Genomic DNA, 9533 nt, shown 5'->3' with positions numbered 1-9533 from the left:
CCTAAGGTCAAGGACAAGCTATTGTCATGTGTCCAAATAGAGATATGGATTAAATGGTCAAACATAATAAATTAGAGTATAGTGAAAGTGGTTTTCCAAGAATAGAAAAAATAAAGAAAATGTCAGTATAAATACATTTCTAAATACATTTAATTAGCATGTCTCAATCATTTTGTCTAGGAAGGTAATTTAATTAGAAAATCACAATCATTTTGTCTATGGAGGTAATCCATATAGAATTTAAATGTGTAGTAAGGCAGGAGCCTGTGAGCATGTGCAGTAAGACAGGAGCCTGTGAGCATGTGCAGTAGGACAGGAACCTGTGAGCATGTGCAGTAAGACAGGAGCCTGTGAGCATGTGCAGTAAGACCGGAGCCTGTGAGCATGTGCAGTAAGACAGGAACCTGTGAGCATGTGCAGTAAGACAGGAGCCTGTGAGCATGTGCAGTAAGACCGGAGCCTGTGAGCATGTGCAGTAAGACAGGAACCTGTGAGCATGTGCAGTAAGACAGGAGCCTGTGAGCATGTGCAGTAAGACCGGAGCCTGTGAGCATGTGCAGTAAGACAGGAACCTGTGAGCATGTGCAGTAAGACAGGAGCCTGTGAGAATGTGCAGTAAGTCAGGAGCCTGTGAGCATGTGCAGTAAGACAGGAGCCTGTGAGCATGTACAGTAATAAGACAGGTGCCTGTGAGCATTTGCAGTAGGACAAGAGCCTGTGAGCATGTACAGTAGGAAGCTCTGCCCTTCTTTATATGTAGGAACATGTACTCCACTACAAATACTGGAGATGCGGGAGGCGGTGAGGTAAGAAGAGGCCACTCACACTGCTGTGCGCTGTTTTTATGAATAATAATATTAGTATCTCCAGGTCACAACTTCCTACTGCACATGCTCACAGGCTCCTGTCCTAACATTCTAGAACAGGTTTCTCTCAGTGTAACAAGGTGACAGCCATTTTTATCCTACAGTGATTGCCTCTCTAGAAAAAGCATTGTAATTTGCTAATTAAATGTATTTAGGATTTATTTATAATGACATTTCCTTCAGTTATTTATTTGTTTTTTATTCCTGGAGAAACCCTTTAAGTTATTTCAAATGGTAATACCTGGCAGAAAATACTAATTCCTCTGGCAGTGCCACCACAAGGGAACTAAAACATTGCGTTGTGGCACTGGCCGGTGAAACCTGAATTGATCTGCTATCTGGTCCTACAGAGTAATTTCCAGCCAGTTGCTGTGCAGGGAACTACAGCACAGCCCCAATTAGCTCGTAGTGTCACTGGAAAAAAACAAAACAAATACGTGATAGAAATATGGCGACAAACGCAAAATCTTTTTTCATACAAATTTTGTAAAAAAAAATTTCACCACTTAAATAAAAAATAAACTATACATATTTAGTATATGTGCACCCATACTGACTTGGGGAATCATGTTACCAGGTCAGTTTTACCATATAGTGAACATGGTAAATAAAAATACAATTGTGGAATTGCACTTTTTGTTACAATTTGACCACACTTGGAATTTTTTTTCCCACATTTTCCAGTACACTATATGACAAATTCAGTGGTGTAATTCAAAAGTACAACTCATTCCATAAAAAAAAAATAGCCCTCTGATGGCCATATTGATGGGAAAATAAAAAAAGTTACGGTATATCTCATGGAAGAAGGGAGGAGAAAAAAAAAAGAAAATAGCCATTGCGTGAAGGAGTTAAATATGTTATTATTTTACGTAGTGTAAATGCCCCTGTTTTTCTTAATCTGGGGTTGTTGTTTATTTTTTTTTACCTTGTTCTTCGCAATTCCTGAAATATGGCCTCCTCTTCCCTGTATATAAATGTAGTCTTTTTTTATCCAAAGGAGCTTGATCCTAAAGAATATTCTTACAGAGAAATATTAAGTACCACACCTACTTGGCTAAAAAAACCTAGATTTACATACAGGGAAAAGGCAGCGATAACTTATAAACGAAGAGAAGAGCAAAATCAAAATAACACCAGATTAAGGAGAACAGTGGCATTTGTCAGGTAAAGAAATTATATACATACAGTATGTATTTCTAAAGTACCACGGGGCAACAATCTGCTTTGCATGAAATGTTGGATTATAGGTAGACCCAATTGTACAAATGTTTACACAGCAAACTAAGTTTATTCCATAATAGGTTCTTCTGGGGCAGACATATGTGAAAGGAGTGCTCTACAATCAGGCTCGGACTGGCCGAAAGGAGAACAGGAGAATCCTCCGGTGGGCCCCTGTGCTACTGCACTTCATTTACTATTTGCTGAAAAAGATCTCATCTAGTCATTCAGTAAGCAAGCTATCCAAATTAATATTACATGGAAGAAAAAGTAAATTTGCTTACTAGGGTCAGGTCATTTTTGCATAAAGTTGAACAGTGGGTTCAAAGAGTCAGTTATTGGTGGACACATCTGCCAGCCCAGTCCGACACTGGACAGATGGCTCCAAACTGAACCGCCAAAAAATGGCTTAAAAAGCAGCAATGATAAATTCAAAAAAATGACTTAACCAAGTTTTCCTCTTCATTTTTAGAGATAACGTTATTGTTGTCCTACTGAATATCCCGAATATCTCCAGACAAAACCCAAAAGTTCAAATCAGGTTATGTTAAAAAAAAAAAACCCTCAAATAATAATTGATTGTTGGTTGACCTGACACTAAAAGATGAGCTCACGGTACAGCTGTACACTGCTCTTACATGTAATAGAGAATTCCCCGTGGTCATGATATATTGGAGAGTACATTTAGAAGCACTTGTTTTCACATGTTATTTATATCACCCACATTCCGCAGACTTTTAGAGGGAAATGTGAATTACGAGAGAACTAAATTATGTTATATGGCAGGAAGAGTACAAGATCATGGGAAGATAAAATTACTAGAAATTTTTTGGAAGGCATGGCTTGGTTCTTACCGTCCAGTATGGTTTCTAAAACAACTCTGGGGCGTCAAGGTCAAGGAGGTAGAAATTGTGTGAGTCAGGGCTGATTACATACCGTATTTTTCGGACTATAAGACGCACCGCACCGTAAGCCATGGGCTTCAGAGAAGTGGCCAGCCCAAAATCCCAGTCTGCGCATGCGGCCCTTGGCTTCCGGAAAATGGCTGCCGGGAAAGCAATGCACTCTGCTCTGCCTTACCGCTGACATCGGACATACAGCATCATACCGCTTCTGTCGCTGTCGGCTTCCTGAGGAAGGGACTCTGCCTCCAGTGATCCCACTCTATTACCACCACAAGCTACATTTGAACTATAAGATGCATGTCCCATTTTTCCCCAAAATTTTTTGGGAAAAAAGTGCTTCTTATAGTCTGTAAAATATGTAGCACTTGTACCTATGAAATTCTACAGGACTGTGCACGTCCAATTTTTATCCTCAGACCTCTTGCTCCGAGCAAAAAATCATGCAATGTGCACCGTCCCATAGAATTGGAGACATGTCAGATTTTGAAAGAAATCAAATTGCCATGTATATGCCTTAGATTATTAATTAGTAGGGGTCCGACTGCTGGGACCTGAGCAGATCCTGATGAGGGAGGGTCCGCAGCATAGCTTTCCCATCACAGGTTCTTCCTGCACACTGGTGCTTATGGATCGCCCGCCAGGGCAGTGGGGTACTCGGTACCGGGCCGGTATCTCAGAGGGAAGTGTCACAGTAGCGGTGACCCGGTCCGTGGCCCTGGGCGTCCATGTAAAAGAATAGTGTGGCTGATATAATGGTATGTTCACACAAGCACCTGTTGCAAAGTGTGAAATATGCAGTAAATGCACTATATTTTTGCAAGGAGTCTTGGTGGAAGTGTTTTTTTCTATTGGGGCAGGGAACGATCCCTTATATACAATATATCTCATTTGCTGCCTTGCATCCATTGCCGTGAAAACTAAGATTATTATTATAAGTCACCAATTTACATCAAAAAATGAAATTGTAAATAAACTTGTTTTTTTGACGCAGGTGGGTCGCCCTCCCAGGGCTGTGGGGTACTCGGTACCGGGCCGGTATCAGTGGGATGTGTCACAGCAGCGGTGACCCGGACCGTGGCCCTGGTGCCCAAGTAATAGGGAGATGTGAGGAGATGTGAATGGTGGAATGTAGTTAGATGAATAGTTCGTGACGCCACCTGTGGTGTTCGGCAATGAAGATGTAAGCCGATGCTGCAGACAGATCCTCTGGGACAGATGGTGTGGTGCAGCAATGATGTTGTAGCCCTCCACAGGCAGGGCTGCTGTCCCAGGGCAGAGTAGATGAAGAGGATAGGTGATGAGGAAGAGGGTGTAGTGTCTGGCACAGAAATGTAGCAGTGCTGGAGAGTTTGCAGGAAGAAGGCAAGGACACAATAGGGTGCAGTTTCTTTTACCTTTACTTTGCTTGGTAAATGCAGTCCAGAATTCCACATTACAGATGGAACAGAGGCTGGCCGGCCTGGAAGCAACTTAGGAATCTCTCTTTCAGATGGGTTGTGTAGTCTCCTTTCTAGCGCTTATCTTAGGTACTTGCAGTACTGTGTTATTACACTGAAGTTCCACTTGCTTGTTCTCTTTTAGAACTCCCTCGTATGGCAGACAGCTGTAGCCTTCTTCTTCTTCTACCTCACCCGTTGCTGTTGTGCCTCCGAGTTTTATATGGGAACAGAGCATTTACAGCTGCCTATTCCTCCGGTTTCTGCTGCAGGAACATCAGTATCCATACAACCTTGGAGACTGGGCTCCAGATCATGCGCTATAGCTAGAAGTGAGCTCCGAACTCTGCTCAATCTTCCAGCTCCTCTTCTCACGTCAACACATGTTGCCCTCCTCACACGCACTGACTAATTTCCCCTTCCTGGCCCCCAGAGAGCAGCTCTTCCCCCAGTTTTGGTTCAGAGCTCCCTCTGCTGGCCTGGAGTGGGAACTGTGCTGTGTGTTGTGTTTACCTGACAGAGAGACCCTTCATTGCTTCCAAGCATGACATCACCCTCCCTAGGAGGAAGGTAATGCGACTGTGGCGACCATACTCCTGGGGCGTCACACTTACACCTACAGCCTGTGCAGGGATTCACGTGAATACAGAATATCCTTGGAGCGTTCTTTGCCTCCTCTGGCGTGCCTTTCGTCGGTGGCACAGCTTGTTGTGTCCATTTTTTTCATCCAGATAGTTGATTCCCTGTATGTCAGGAGAGCACAATTTAGTTGGATTTTGCAGATATCTATCTCTGTGCAATGCAAACTTTCCTGCCATATTCCCTGTACCGTTCCAGGTGCTCCGCAGCCTCAAGGCATGAAGTTCTATCTCCCACCCAGGCGGACTGGGACATCAATCAACACATGTAAATGGTGATCATCAATGTTTAAACATCCTGTCCTAAACAAACCTGTCTCCGAATGTGCTATAAAAACATACCACCTACCATCGCATTTCCTCCACCAGCGCGTTCTGTAGAGTGTAGACCACGCATGGACCGTGATCTTTCCAGCAGCAAAAAACTAGGAGCCATCAGCCCAGACAATGTTTTCCCAATCCTCCTGTGTCCAGTGTTTGTGTTCCTAAATCCCTATGAATTACAGTTACATCTGGTAGGGAGATGGCTGACTTCACTATCCACCATTCTGTTTCGCTTCTAAATTGCCCCCCACCATAAATTCTGTGTTTCTTGTGTCACTGTCCATTGATAATGTCATTCTTTATTCATGATGCCCATGCAGTGTTCAAAGGTACTTGAAAGTCGAGCCATAAACCCTAATTTCCTAATTTATTGCAATGGATTTGCTCCTGCTAAGCAGCGCCATGCTACGAAAACCAGTCAGCCAGGTGAACTTTCCTGCAGATCTGTGAGTGGTCCGACTACTGTGGTCTGAGAACACACAGCGTTGGTGGTCCCATCAGAGAATGTGTCATAAGAAATGTTTACATCAGAAATTAAGGTATTTTGAAAAAAAAAGTTTGATTTTTTTTTTCGTTTTGTAAATAACTATATTAAAAAAGAAACAAAAACAAGGAACAAACACAGAAGTTTTGCAATTTTCAAACTAGACACTAAATTTAAATCTACACTGGCCATACACTTTAGATCATTCTGCCATCCACTATCTAGGACCCAGAAGAGCAGGCGAGACGCGGCAAGGGACCAGGGAAGCAAGGTGAGTATCGCCGGGTGTAGTAACATACAGTGACTGATAACACCTCTATATACAGATATAGAGATAACACAAGTATCCACCATACACGAAAGGTGATGTCACAGCTCACCTCCTCCTGTACAATGACTGATTACATCTCTATATACAGTAGATAACATCAGATCCACCATTCACAGTAGGTGATGTCACAGCTCACCTCCTCCTCCTGTACAATGACTGATAATTCCTCTATATACAGTAGATAACACAGGGTCCACCATTCACAGTAGGTGATGTCACAGCTCACCTCCTCCACCTGTAAAAATGACTGATAACATCTCTATATACAGTAGAGATAACACAGGATTTACCATTCACAATAGTCAATGTCACAGCTCACCTTCTCCCCCGTGAGCTTTGCCCAGATGGAGCTCACCCACAAAATACTTCTATCCATGTCAATGGGTCAGAGCCAGCCTTTTACTCACTATGTCCTTGTGGCTGCTGGAAATAATAAGAAGTATGAGTGTATTATTAGGCCTATGGTTCAGTGTGAAAATTTCAAGACGTCTCTTTTTTATATAAAGAGTGATATGAAATTTTTTTTAAAAAAATCACAATTTAAAAAAAAAAAAAAAATAGCAGATCTGTCAACAGGTTTTTGCTACCCCATGTGAGAGCAGCATGACGTTGGGGCAGAGACCCAGAATCCAGCTATGTATTACATACTGGGTTACTTCCTGTAGGTTTGATAAAATCAGTGATTTCTCAGCTGCAGTTCTACCAGTTCTCTGAATGCTGAGCTGTGCATGACCCCACCCACACCACTGACTGGCTGCTTTCAGTGTTCACTGTGCATAGGCAGAAAGCTGCCAATCGATGTTGGGGGTGTGGTTGGACTACATGGCAGCACAATTACTAGTCCTCTAGTGATAATCTCCTGCTGATAAAACTATTGTTTATCAAAACTACAGCAGGGAGCCCAATAAGTGACACATCGCTGGAATCAGGGTCTCTGTCGCTACATTATGCTGCTCTCAGATTAGGTTGCAAAAACCTGCTGACAGATTGCCTTTAACATCATTTTCTGATGACACATTACTTTGTAGTGGATGTCTGCATGCTATGTTGGATGCTTTTTAATGTATTTTTTACCGTTCCAATTTCACACCTTTCTGATGGCCTTTGGTGTGAGCTTTAATTAATTGCTGTTAAATTACAGACAAGTTCAGTATAAAAGTCATGTTGGTTTACAAAAAAAAATATCATTTTTATATTCCATATTTGTAAATTCTGGATTAAAAGGGTTTTCCCATAATCAAATGTATCCCCTAAATGTCTGATCCCTGGGGTCCCACGGCTTGTACTGCGCTCCGCTACTTCTGTTTCCATACACACTGGACTGAGCAGCGCATATGCTTGACCAACGCTCCATTCAAAGGCACTCATACGAGTAGGGGTCCCACTATTGGGACCACCAGTGATCAGAAACGTGTTCACTTACCTTGCGGGAAAACTTCTTTATAAGAGGTGTTCCCATTCAGGAGCCTCATCTGTCATTTGCTCTGGAGGACTCGACTTACTGTCGAGCTGTAATGGTTCGTTTCTCCTGCCCGTGGCGCTGCAGGGCACAGGTTGATAAAGGTTAAAAAAAAAAAAAAGAAAACCTCTTTAATATAAAGTGACATAAAAATTGTACAACTTTGTACTTTTTGTTGATCAGATCTCAGATTGTAAGGAGACGTTTGTTTTTTTTTACCTTGAAAAAAGGCGACAGTCCGAAACGCGTTGGTGTTGTAAAATCCTTAATTTTATACCATGGAGGACGCTTCGTTTCCGCGAGCGCAGCCCCGGAACCGGGATCTCTGACCCACCTTGTGATCAGTGTCAGATTGAAGAACATTGGGCCCACCAGGGGGCCCACCTTTCTCCCCCACTCAAGAGTCCCAAGGCAGCTGCAAGGTTTGCACTATGGACTCTCCTAAAGAAGAAGGTAGGGTCCACCAGAGGATTCTCCGGTTCTCTGGTGGGCCAGTCCAACCCTGCTTGTGATATGACCTCAAAAAAAAGATAAGTAAAAATAATAGGAGGTCAGGTGCTGAGCCCCCTCCATACGTCGCAGGTGTATTATACAGCCGCACCCGAGACTACCTGATCCGATTGCAGCAATGTAACCTTTCAGATGCTGCTGCCAATCGCGACAGCGGCATCTAAGGATGGAAACGGGGGGAGGTTTTTCTTCCGACACCTAACGCCCAATATCGAGGGGTGCTGATGGCGTTGTCGTGGCAGCCGAGGAGAAGGGGGTATAAAAGGTCATGCCTGCCATGTTTGTACACCTATGACGACCTGCCTGCGATATTTCAGTACCCTGTACAGTGCGGCCCCCCCCAATTCAACTTCGTAGGGAAAGTCCAATAAAAAATATATATATAAAAAAAAATGTAAAACTTTTTTCTAAAGTTTACACCACTAGGCTTTTTCTGGAACATTAAAAAAAATCTAAAAAATAAAAATAAATAAAAATAATCTAAAAAATATTTTGGCATCTCTGTGTGCATAACTGTCAGAATGAAATAATAAATGTAAATAATAAACAGGATAAAGGTTAATAATTAACAACAGTAATTATAAAAATTAAGAAGAAGAATAAATAATAAAATGTCCTGTTATTTATTCAGACCCATATGTAAAAAAAAGAATAAAAACAACTTACTTGGTAGCGACACGTGCGTACCTGTCACAGTAAAATAATGCTTGTATATGCAATCATAAATATAATAACTATAGAAATAATAAAAATAAATATCATGCAATAATATTTATCCCATATACTCTATATATATATGCTAATCGGTATCGCTAAGAGCGTAACAGTTAGAATAAAATAAATACATATTGATAATAAAAATATGTAATAATAGTTAATAATTAATAACTAGAGTGATAGAAATAATATTAAATTCTCCTAATATTTATCCCATTTGTAATAATATATATATATATATATATATATATATATATAGGCTGTTTGGTATCGTCAACTGTGTAACTTGCAGAATAAAATAACACATACAAATACTAATAAATATTAATTATTAACTATTATCAATTCTAACAATAAACATGTAAATAATAATACAAATATATAGTAGTTAATAATTAATGAAAAAATGCAAAAATGATAATCCAGGGGAAGAAATACATAATATTAAAAAAAAAATTGCATACCTCACGAGTCACCTCCCCCATGTTCCACAGGGTGCATCCCCAGGAGTGAACGCCAGGTGTCAGCCCCGCACGCTGAGCTTTGTGCTGCAGAGCCCCGCACTCCTCCTATTGTCAACAGGCAATCCTATTCTTCGCCTGCAGATAAGAGCCGCACACAGGGAAGCAGAGCAGAGCCGGA

General features: G+C 41.5%; 1 long non-coding RNA gene across 1 annotated transcript; it reads right to left on the bottom strand.

The window, feature by feature from the left end:
* Positions 1–4381: 4381 nt before the first annotated feature.
* Positions 4382–9492, bottom strand: LOC141098010 (uncharacterized). The gene is made up of 4 exons (XR_012234113.1): positions 9356–9492; positions 7629–7745; positions 6525–6628; positions 4382–5171 (listed from the first exon to the last, which is right to left on the bottom strand). It is a non-coding gene; the product is annotated as an uncharacterized lncRNA (long non-coding RNA).
* Positions 9493–9533: the final 41 nt, after the last annotated feature.

The sequence above is a fragment of the Dendrobates tinctorius genome, unplaced genomic scaffold (genome assembly GCF_039654945.1).
Source record: "Dendrobates tinctorius isolate UK_male_01 unplaced genomic scaffold, ASM3965494v1 ptg000010l, whole genome shotgun sequence".
NCBI classification, from domain to species: domain Eukaryota; kingdom Metazoa; phylum Chordata; class Amphibia; order Anura; family Dendrobatidae; genus Dendrobates; species Dendrobates tinctorius.
The sequence above is the reverse complement of the archived record's forward strand: the minus strand, read 5'-3'. Positions and strand labels throughout refer to the sequence as shown.